This window comes from Oxyura jamaicensis, unplaced genomic scaffold (assembly GCF_011077185.1).
Source record: "Oxyura jamaicensis isolate SHBP4307 breed ruddy duck unplaced genomic scaffold, BPBGC_Ojam_1.0 oxyUn_random_OJ69767, whole genome shotgun sequence".
Classification (NCBI taxonomy): domain Eukaryota; kingdom Metazoa; phylum Chordata; class Aves; order Anseriformes; family Anatidae; genus Oxyura; species Oxyura jamaicensis.
In genome coordinates, this window is record NW_023309573.1 from 1 (window position 1) to 10,644 (window position 10,644).

The 10,644-nt window shown below is 44.2% G+C and overlaps 1 long non-coding RNA gene across 1 annotated transcript; it reads right to left on the reverse strand.

The window, feature by feature from the left end:
• Positions 1–2,558: 2,558 nt before the first annotated feature.
• On the reverse strand, positions 2,559–3,546 carry LOC118159340. The gene is made up of 2 exons (XR_004747079.1): positions 3,343–3,546; positions 2,559–2,708 (listed from the first exon to the last, which is right to left on the reverse strand). It is a non-coding gene; the product is annotated as an uncharacterized LOC118159340 (long non-coding RNA).
• Between the last annotated feature and the right edge of the window lie 7,098 nt (positions 3,547–10,644).

Here is a 10,644-nt window from a genome sequence, read left to right on the forward strand (position 1 = left end):
CAGCTACTAGGAGGAAAAATAACTGTCCTAACTGAAACCAGGACAACAGTTTATTAAGATACAAAATAATAATAATAATAATATGTACAAACAAGTGATGCACAATGCAATTGCTCACCACCCGCTGACTGATGCCCAGCCCAACCCCGAGCAGCCGGCCCCCCACCCCGGCTAACCACCCTTATATATTGTTTAGCATGACGTCAGATGGTATGGAATACCCTTTGACCAGTTTGAGTCAGCTGTCCTGGGTCTGTCCCCTCCCAGCTCTTGCTGCACCCCCAGCCTGCCCGCTGGCAGGACAGAGCGAGAAGCTGAAAAGTCCTTGGCTTCGTGTAAGCACTGCTCTGCAGCAATTAAAACATCAGCATGTTATCAGCACTCTTCTCATCCTAATCCAAAACATAGCACCCTACCAGCTACTAGGAGGAAAAATAACTCTGTCCTAACTGAAACCAGGACAAAGGTACCTATAGAGAGAGATAAGGTTGCCCCTGAGCCTCCTCTTCTCCAGGCTGAACAATCCCAGCTCCCTCAGCTGCTCCTCATAAGACTTGTTCTCCAGACCCCTCACCAGCTTCGTAGCCCTTCTCTTGACTCTCTCAAGCACCTCGATGTCCTTCTTGTAGCGAGGGGCCCAAAACTGAACGCAGTACTCGAGGTGCAGCCTCACCAGTGCCGAGTACAGGGGTACTAGTCCCTAGTCCCTAGTCCTGCTGGCCTCACTTTCTGGTACAAGCCAGGATACTGTTGGCCTTCTTGGCCACCTGAGCACACTGCTGGCTCATATTCAGCTGACTATTGACCAATACTCTCAGGTCTTTCTCTGCCAGGCAGCTTTTCAGCCACTCATCTCCCAGCCTGTAGCACTGCTTGGCGTTGTGCCCCAAGTGCAGGGCCCGGTACTTGGCCTTGTTGAACTTCATACAGTTGGCCTCAGCCCATCAGTCAAGCCTATCCAGATCCTCCTGCAGAGCCTTCCTACCCTTGAGCAGATCGACATAAGACTCATTTTTTTGGAGGAGTCAAGTTATGCTGCTTGATGGGTGCAGGGGGTAAGTCAGTTTTTATTGAAAAAGGATCAGGACCAGAAGAAGGAGGAGTCAGACAGAAGGATGGATCTATGGGAACCTTTGGATAATTTACACCCCCCACCCCCCCACCCCCATAATCCTAAAATTGCACTGGTGGCATCAGCAGTCACTCCAGGAAGGGAGCCAGGGACTGCAATTAACACTGTCCCTAGAGAAGGAGTGCACTCCAGGCTCTGGCAAGAATTAGAAAAATGTAGAAGAGAGAGTGAGAATTTCCCCATTCCCTGATACTAACAGTACTAACACTCCTATGTATCCTCTTAGGGAGGTCCCAGTAGGACAAGGATAAATAGGTTATGTGAACTCCTCCCCCTTACCAGTGGAGAAGTTAGGAGTTTTAAGAAGGAAATTAAGTCTTTAACTGAGGACCCCATAGGACTACAGAACAGTTAGATCAGTTTCTAAGGCCTAATTTGTATTCCTGGGGAGGGGGAAATGATGTCAGTCTTGAGTATTTTATTCACTGGAGAAGAACAGGGAATGATTGGGCAGGCAGCTATGCAAGGATGGGAAAGAACCAACCCCCCAGGACTGGGAGTAATTCCGGTAGAGCAGAAATATCCGCTTATCCAACTGGGATAATAACAACCCACTACACAGAAATCATATGAGAGACTTAAAGCAATATATATAGCAATAATGGGAATTAGCAGTACCAAAGTCCCAGAATTTTGTCAAGGTGTTTGAAGTCCAACAACAAAAGGATGAATCCCCTAGTGACTTTCTGGAAAGACTTAGGGGCAGAATGAGAAAGTACTTGGGGATGTATCCTAATTACCCAGTAGCACAAGGGCTCTTGAATGTTCATTTTGTGAATAAAGCCTGGTCAAATATACATAAAAAGCTCCTGAAGGTGGAACGATGGAGCAAACAGTCACTGGAGACACTCCTTCGGGAGGCCCAGAAGGTGTATGTCAGGAGGGGAAATGAGAAGGAAAAGCAGAGAGCGAAACTTCTCATCTTCACCGTGGACCAGGTAGTGAGGCAGAGGGTTGGAGAAAGAAAAAGAAAATCTTCAGGGGGAGTCAGGGCCAGGAGAGGAAGAGAGATGAAGGAATGGCAGGCAAGGAAAGCTACCTGTGTTGCAGCCTGAATCCTAGCAGGGAAAGGCTTTGATAAGATGTTTTAAGTGTGGCCAGGCTGGCCACTTCAAATAGGAGTATCCAGAGTGGAAGAAGGAGGAGAGAAGGGAAATGGGATGAAATATGGTATACTGATATGTTGTTTCAGCATTCTGGAGGGAAAAAAAGTATGGAATTAAGTTGGCCCCTGACGGAGCCTTTGGTGAAAGTACAGGCTGGAGAAAGATAAAAAGAAGTGTTAAGAGTTACTGACAGTGTTAAAGGTGTGGTATGTAGTGTTTGACAGAGCTGTTTGAAGTTGAATGAGCAGGGAAAGCGGATGTAGGCATTATGTAAGTAACAGTCTAGAAGTTTTGGTATATTTGCTGTGGTGTTTGGTCAGTTTCCCAAGTATCGGGGAAGGGGGAAGGACAGCCTGCTCCACCAGGGGCGTCTCCACAGGCCGTAAGGGGGGCTTTGGCTCCAGCGCCTGGAGCGCCTCCTCCCTCTCGTTCTGCGCTGACTTTGGTGTCTGCGGGGAGGTTTCTCGCTCCTTGCTCTCTGTGAATTGTGTTCATTTGATTTGTGTCAGTATGGAACAATGCTAGGGCCGCATGATGAAATATAACCTTTGTATCTAAGATAAACAGAGTGATTAGTGTACATAGTTCTTGTATCATGCAAAGGAAGGGTCCATCAATTTGTGTAAATAGAGGGTTTGAAGGACGAACATTGAGACTCTAGTCTGGGAGATAAGAGGACCAAGGAGTTTTTTTTGGAAACTGCAGACTTTTGCATGGGACGCTGCCCAAGCCTCTGATAACCAGCAAAGAGATCCACCAAATAAGGAGAAAGGGGGAGTTGAAGGACGACCGAAGGACAAAGCCTGGGAGGAAGACTACAAGCCTTCAGCACAAGCGACCCCCAGAGGGACCACCAGAGACTGATACGCATGCGTCCGGGAGAGGGTTTGGATTCCAGGAACTAATTATAATAACCCTGCCTTTTCTAGGAGTAGTGATGAATATATATTAGTCTAGGAGCATAAAAACCAGCCGCCTGATATAATAGGTGTGCGTCTTGGTGGAGCAGAGACTCCCGGCGCACCCAGCGCTGTTTGCTTGCCTCTATTTGCTTAATAAATTAGAAACTTGGAATCCTATTTGGGACTCAATCATTTATCACACTCTCCCAGCTACTGTTAAGCAGCAGGTTTTTGTTTCTTTGTTTGTTTTCATTTTCTTGGATGCACTCTCACAAAGGCATGGACTGTGCTGCTCATGGCTTGGCTCTGGGCTGCGGTGGGCCCCTTTGGGCCAGATGAAATTGTCCCTTATCTGCCATGGAGAGGCTTCTGGATTCTTTTCACGGGGGCTGCCACTGCAGCCCCCGCAGAACCTTGCCGTGTGAACCCAATACACTGAGGCAGCTAGGTCATTAATGACCTGTAAAGTATTAGGGCTTAAATTAACTAATGAAACCCTAAAAGTGATGGGGGTAGAAGGGGCTGGGATAACAGTGCCACTTTTGGGGGATACCAAGCTGAGACTAGGGGATAAAATGATCACTGGGCAATTATTGTATGTACTCAAGGCAGGGACTAACTTGTTGGGAAGGGATTTGATGATGAAATTGGGCATTCAAATAGTAAATTGTTAGACTGGAATAACAGTGTTATTAATGGAGTGCTCTCAGACCCTGAGAGCAAAGATATATTCACCTCTGACTGGAAAGACCCTGAAGTGGGGTCAGAAGCAACAATACAGATGGACAGTTTTACTTCAGGGGTTTACAGGGCCACCAATTTATTTGGGCAAGGTCTAGAACACATTTTGGAGCAATTCCAACCTCCCGAGGAGGTATTACTGTTACAAGTATGTGGATGATCTTTTATTGTCAGGACAGAAGAAAACAGTTGCGAAGGAAGCTACTAATAAGCTATTCAACTTTCTGGGAAAGCAGGGCTTGGGAGTATTGAAAAATAAATTATAATATGTAGAAAGAGAAGTCAAGTATGTAAGGCATCTAATGTCTGAGGGAAAACGAAGAATAAATCCAGAGAGGATTCAGGGATTTGTTGAAAATTAAGAAAGAACTAATAAGTTTTAAGATAAAGTTTTTTTTTAAGTAATCAGGAGCCACGAAGTCTGAGGGAAAATGGATACTCCCTGATGGGAGAGAAATGCTGAATAAAGCAACAATGTGGCAAATATTAATTGTTTTACATCAAGAGAGTCATTGGGAGGTGCAAGCAATGTGTGATGTTGTGCTAAGAATGTCTGTGTAGGAATATACACTTCAGTGAAGCAGAATGCAGAGGATGTACCATATGTCAAAAGGTAAATAAAAAGGTCGTTCGTAACCCACCTAGAGAGGGATGGGAGCTAGGGATTCGACTTTTTCAAAATATACAAGTAGACTTTACTGAGTTACCTAAAGCAGGGAGACTTAAGTACTTGTTTGTCCTAACTGACCAGGTGATTGTATGGGTGTAAGCTTTCCCCTCTGTATCTGCCACTGCGAACACGGTGGCTAAGGTATCACTGGAGCAAATAGTCCCTAGATATGGGATAGTTTAAAACATTGATTCAGATCAAGGAAGTCATTTCACTTCACAAATGCTTCAAGGGTTTTCACACCCCCTGGCACCCCTCCTCTTCTGGGAAGGTGACGTGAATGAACCAGACATTAAAGAAGCAATTAACTAAATTAGTGTCAGAAACCCAACTTCCTTGGGTAAAATGCTTACCTTTAGCACTCCTCCAGGTTCAAACAGCACCAAGAAAGGATATAGGAATTTCACCATACGAGATGCTGTTCGGATTACCCTATCTGGGCAGGAGGGATGAGATACCACAATTCGAAAGAAGAGAGAATTTTCTTAAGAACTATATTCTGGGGTTGTCCTCTTCTTTGTCATCTCTCAGGGTTTGTGGGTTGTTGGCTCAAACCCCACCTTTGGAATTCCCCATTCACCACCATCAACCAGGAGATTGGGTCCTGATTCGGACCTGGAAAGAATCAAAACTCCGGCCTGAATGGAAGGACCATTCCAAGTACTACTAACCACTGAAACAGCCGTAAGAACTGTGGAAAAATGTTGGACTCACTATACTCGAGTGAAGGCATCCATCGACCCTAGTACCTTGGAAGTTGTTCCTACAGAAGAGTTGTTGAAAGTTAAAAAGAAAAATCTCATAGTGGACTCTGAGCAGGATAAAAGCTTACAGTTGTTCACTATCCTTTTATTTTCACAGGTAACTAATGAGTGTGACTTGCGATTGAGAGAAAGGACTGGCCTATAGCGAACTGAAGTGCTCCCAAGGGGAGGTTCTTATAGTAGTAGTGTACATCTTATTCTTTGTATTGATAATTATTTGGAAACCTAAAGGTTAAAAATAATGACAGGGAAAAATCAACTACTAATTTTGTTTCTAGTGATTGTAGGCCTCAGAGAAGGCCTTGGTCAATTGGCAACTTAAAAAAGGCATGACCAGATAATAGCAAAGACAGGATACCCCGTCAAAATGTGGGTGAATGTGACGGAGGGTTATGTACCACAGTCCATCACGTTTGATGCTTGTGAGGTGTTAGCTTGTGGAGATTTAAATGCCCAATGACAATTGAGCAGAGAGAACAAATAACTGGGAGAGACCCAACAGCCAGATTGAGAATAGCTAAATGGAAATGATCCTCTATTGCCACCAAAGATAGGGAGAAACTTGAGGAGAAAACAGAAGGCCCTCTTTGAAATGTGGCAGTTGTCACAGTTAAAGAAATAAAAGGTCTTAGGCAAACATTTGATACTGAAACAGGATATGGAGATGTGAATGCCAGGATAGAATGGGTCAAATATACTGTCCAGAGTCTCCACCATAGCAATTGCTATGCTTGTGCCTCTGGAAGACCGATTGTCCAGATAGTGCCCTTCCCATTGGGGTGGACCAAGGATTCCCAGGGGATGCGATGTATGATTGCATTGTACCAAGAAAAGACTGCCTGGGGAAATTAAGCCTGTAAGTCTCTCTCTTTGCTGTTCCCTTCCTTGCGTGATAGCAATATCAGGGTTCTCCCTGCATTCTCTACAGCTATAGGTAACCATACAGCTTGCTTCTCATGGCAGGGTGTGAGTGCTACCCAGCATCTGGGAGAATTTGCCTTGTGCACGAGGACCTTGAATGCTACCAAGGACTTGATGGGAAACTGCTCAAGACTTGAGATCCCCAGGGCAGATCTCTGGTGGTACTGTGGAGGGAAGATCTTACGGTCCACCCTACCATCTAATTGGGGAGGCACTTGTGCACTTGTTCAATTAGCTATACCCTTCACCCTGGCATTTGAAAGAGAAACATCACAAATACCCAGAAGAAGTAAAAGAAGCTTAGGAGTATCATTTGATGATAGAGTATACATAGATTCTATTGGGTTGCCTAGAGGATTTCCTGATGAACAGAAAGCCAGGAATCAAATTGCTGCAGGGTTTGAGTCACTGTTCTGGTGGGTAACAATCAATAAGAATGTGGATTGGATTACTTATATTTATTACAATCAGCAGAGATTCATAAATTATACAAGGGATGCGATAAGAGGAATCATTGAACAACTAGATGCCATCAGCAAAATGGTTTGGGAAAACAGAATAGCATTAGATATGATGCTCGCGGAGAAAGGAGATGTGTGTGTGTGATACTGAGCAACCATTGTTGCACTTTTATACCCAACAATGGTGCCCCGGATGGCACAGTAACTAGAGCATTGCAAGGGCTTACCACCCTTGCCAATGAATTGGCAGAAAACTCAGGAACAGGCACTTCCATCACCGGATGGCTGGGCTCTTGGTTTGGTAAATGGAAAGGGATGATAGTGTCCATATTTACATCCTTGATCGTAGTAGCATGAGTTTGGACAGCCATTAGTTGTTGCATTATCCCCTGCATACTAGTCCAGTGGTTAATTGAAACTGCACTATTGAAACAAATGACCATGGAGCCACCACCTTATTCAGAGAAGGTGATGATATTAGAGGAGATGGAAAGCAAAGAAAGTGAAGATGAGGAAGATATCTACCAAATTACAACTTAGAGAAAAGTTTTGCAAAAACCAACAATTTATAAAGAAGAAAAGGGGGGAATTGTAGGAATAAAAATGTTTTTTTTTTTTTTTGCACAGAGTTACACTGTTTAAAGGTAAGGAATGTGGTATTGAGATATGCTTGCAGTGATAAGAAAATTTAGCAGAAAACCTTTTAAAATGCAGACAACCAGACTCCTTAGAGCAATTAGGTGAAGATCACCGTGTCAAGTCAAGTCAGATAAGTGAAGAAACATTACCACTTCAAACAGTAAAAAAGTCAAAAGAAATTTGAAATTTAACAGGCCAGCAACTGAAGGCCATGTATTGTCTGTGAAGCATCGTATAGATTGTGAACCTGGATTACCCAGTCAATGGGGAAACGGGAGGGTCCCGGTTGTTATAAATGAAGATACGACTCAATCTGAATTTAGTAATATTTATAAAAGGCAAGTGAACAGCACTGAGTGCGCAGGGCGTCTGCGCTCTACCAACACGCACACACAACCATCAAACTTTTCTAAATATATAGAACATTGCTTTTACATGCTCATAAGAAACCCGAGTACGCCTATACATATGTATGACGTATCCCCGCTTCATATTATAAGTAGTATTTTCACAAACTCCTCCTTTTGACACCTGCACAGTCTCTTGGTGGTGGTTGTTGGAGGTCGTGGGGATGAAGGCTCACGGTTCACCCCCCATCACCGCTACCAACCTTTTGTTCCTGCGCAGACTCTGTGGGTTCCTGGATCTCGTCCAGACCGCAGGGGCGGCCCCGACCGGCTCCCTCTTCTTCTGCGCATGCCCTGCCCACTACAAGGTTCCTAAAAGCAACAAAACGTGATCAACACCAAACCATGCGAGGCCATATTTTCCCGCGTTTCGTTAACCCTTGAAACCACACTAATAATATGATTATCATATAACATTAAACAACAAATTTTAACAGTTTCAACCAGCAAACCCCCAGCAACTTCCACGCCTTAACGGCGAGAGAACAAGCAACCCGAGATGACAAGGCGTCTCTTTAATCACCCTTCTTTGTTCCCTCTAAACTCTTTACATTCCTGATGGCCTCATCGTTAAGAGCCTGCTGTTATCACCAACCGTGGGGCTTGTCGACCCCCATGGCCACACTCCCACATCTCCCCCTTCTTTATTAACATCAACCATCTTCTTGAAACGAATTATTACTCCATATATCACACGGTCATCGAGGAAAGAAACTATATAAACTCCATTATGTGACTAGTAGGTGCGCTCCTGTTTGTGGGATCCCCGCCTTTGCAATCGCGAATAAAATTGCTACTTCACTGAGATCCTCGCCTGAGCCTATGTTATTGGCTACAGAGTGTTTCTCACAAAGGGTTGAGATAAGGACAGGGAGATCACTCAGCAATTATCGTGATGTGCAGAATAGACTCAGCACAGGGAGATTAATAAAATTTATTACTAGCAAGCTAGAACTGTGAGAAACAAACAAACAAACAAACAAACAAAAAAAACAATCTAAAAACTTTCCCCCATCCACCCTCTTCTACCTCCTCCCCCCTGCTCATTGCAGGAGATTTGGGGGAATGGAGGTTTGTCCTGGTTTCAGTTAGGACAGAGTTATTTTTCCTCCTAGTAGCTGGTAGGGTGTTATGTTTTGGATTAGGATGAGAAGAGTGCTGATAAAATGCTGATATTTTAATTGTTGCAGAGCAGTGCTTACACTAAGCCAAGGACTTTTTAGCTTCTCGCTCTGTCCTGCCAGCGGGCAGGCTGGGGGTGCAGCAAGAGCTGGGAGGGGACAGACCCAGGACAGCTGACCCAAACTGGCCAAAGGGGTATTCCATACCATCTGATGTCATGCTAAACAATATATAGGGTGGCTAGCCAGGGTGGGGGGCCGGCTGCTCGGGGATGGGTGGGGCATCGGTCAGCAGCTGGTGAGCATTGTGCATCACTTGTTTCATACACATTATTATTGTTATTAATATTATTTTCTATCTTAATAAACTGTCTTTATCTCAACCCCCAGGCTTCACTTTCTCGTTTCTCTCCCCCATTTCAGAGAGGGAGGGGGGAGGGTGAGCGAGCGGCGGTGTGGTTTTTAGCTGCCGGCCGGGTGAAATCCCAACAAGGTTGTGGTCAGTCTGATTTAAAGAATCAAGTCAAAATTTCTTCTTAGTGACGGAGTATTCTTTATTGACAGTGCTGGATGCACAGGGGATCCTTCCGCCTAATGTGCATACCCAAAGTGACAAACTATCTCAGATTTATACAGCAGAACTACGAATATTCAATGAACGCCTATACATATTCATCACCTAAACCCGCCTACTCACGCTTCTTATGCTAATTAGCTTATCAGTCCTTTGCACTTGCGCAGATTCTTCCAAGAATTGTGGGCAGGGGTCTTCAGGACATGGGCAGTGGTCTTTGGGAGGAAGGCCGTATGTCTTCCTCGTAGTATACTTTTCACCCTTTATCTAGAATGTAGTGATTTTGCAAGTTTGCAATGTCCTTATCAGTCTGAGCTAATTTGTGTCTTTGTTGTCCATCTGTTTCCTGCCTGAGATGGGATGTCTGGCAACTTTTTGTTACTTAGTTTTCACCTATTCTTCACCTCTTGGCTCCTGATAGTATGTCTTACAGACTCAGACTACTTCTTCTTTGACTAACAGATAATATTGAGTAACTAACCTATTCTATTCTTAATACCTAGATAATGATTCATCCTACTGCTTAGCTAGCTAATCATCCTTTTATATTTACTAATTGCTTGCTTGTTTCAGTCTGTAACACTTCATCTCCACTGCTCCCTCACAGTCACTCTCTTCCCCTGCTCCAACATGGGGTCCTTCCCACAGGATACAGCCCTTCCTGAACTGATCCTGAACTGATCCTGCCTAATTATTTTCTATCTTTCAGTCAGGTCATATTTTCTAAGCAGCCTCAGAAAGATTAATTTTTATTAATGAAAGCTGAGTTCCTCATACACTTTAAGGAAAATGATTTAGGGAGCAGTGACTTCAACCTCCAACAACCCCCACCCCCACCCTGTGCCACCTGTGGTGGTTTTACTCGACTGGGCAGCTGAGCTCCACTACAACTACTCTCTCACTCCCCCTCTCAAAGGGAGGAGGGACACCACTATTATAAGGAGGAAAGTTCACCTTCAGGGCATCAGTGCTTCCCTTTGCCTTGCCAGTTTGAAAGGACCTAATAATAGTTGCCCTGGTAACAATTCCCCCTTTGAGACTTGTCTAATTCATATTAGATGAGTCTTATCTTATCACTTCCACGGTCTATTAGTTTAGAATATCTACATATACATTGCATTAACACATAGATACAAAGAAAATTATTGCTGTGACTATTACCACTAAAATTTTCTTTATCCATAATTTTAGATCCAGAAACAAAGA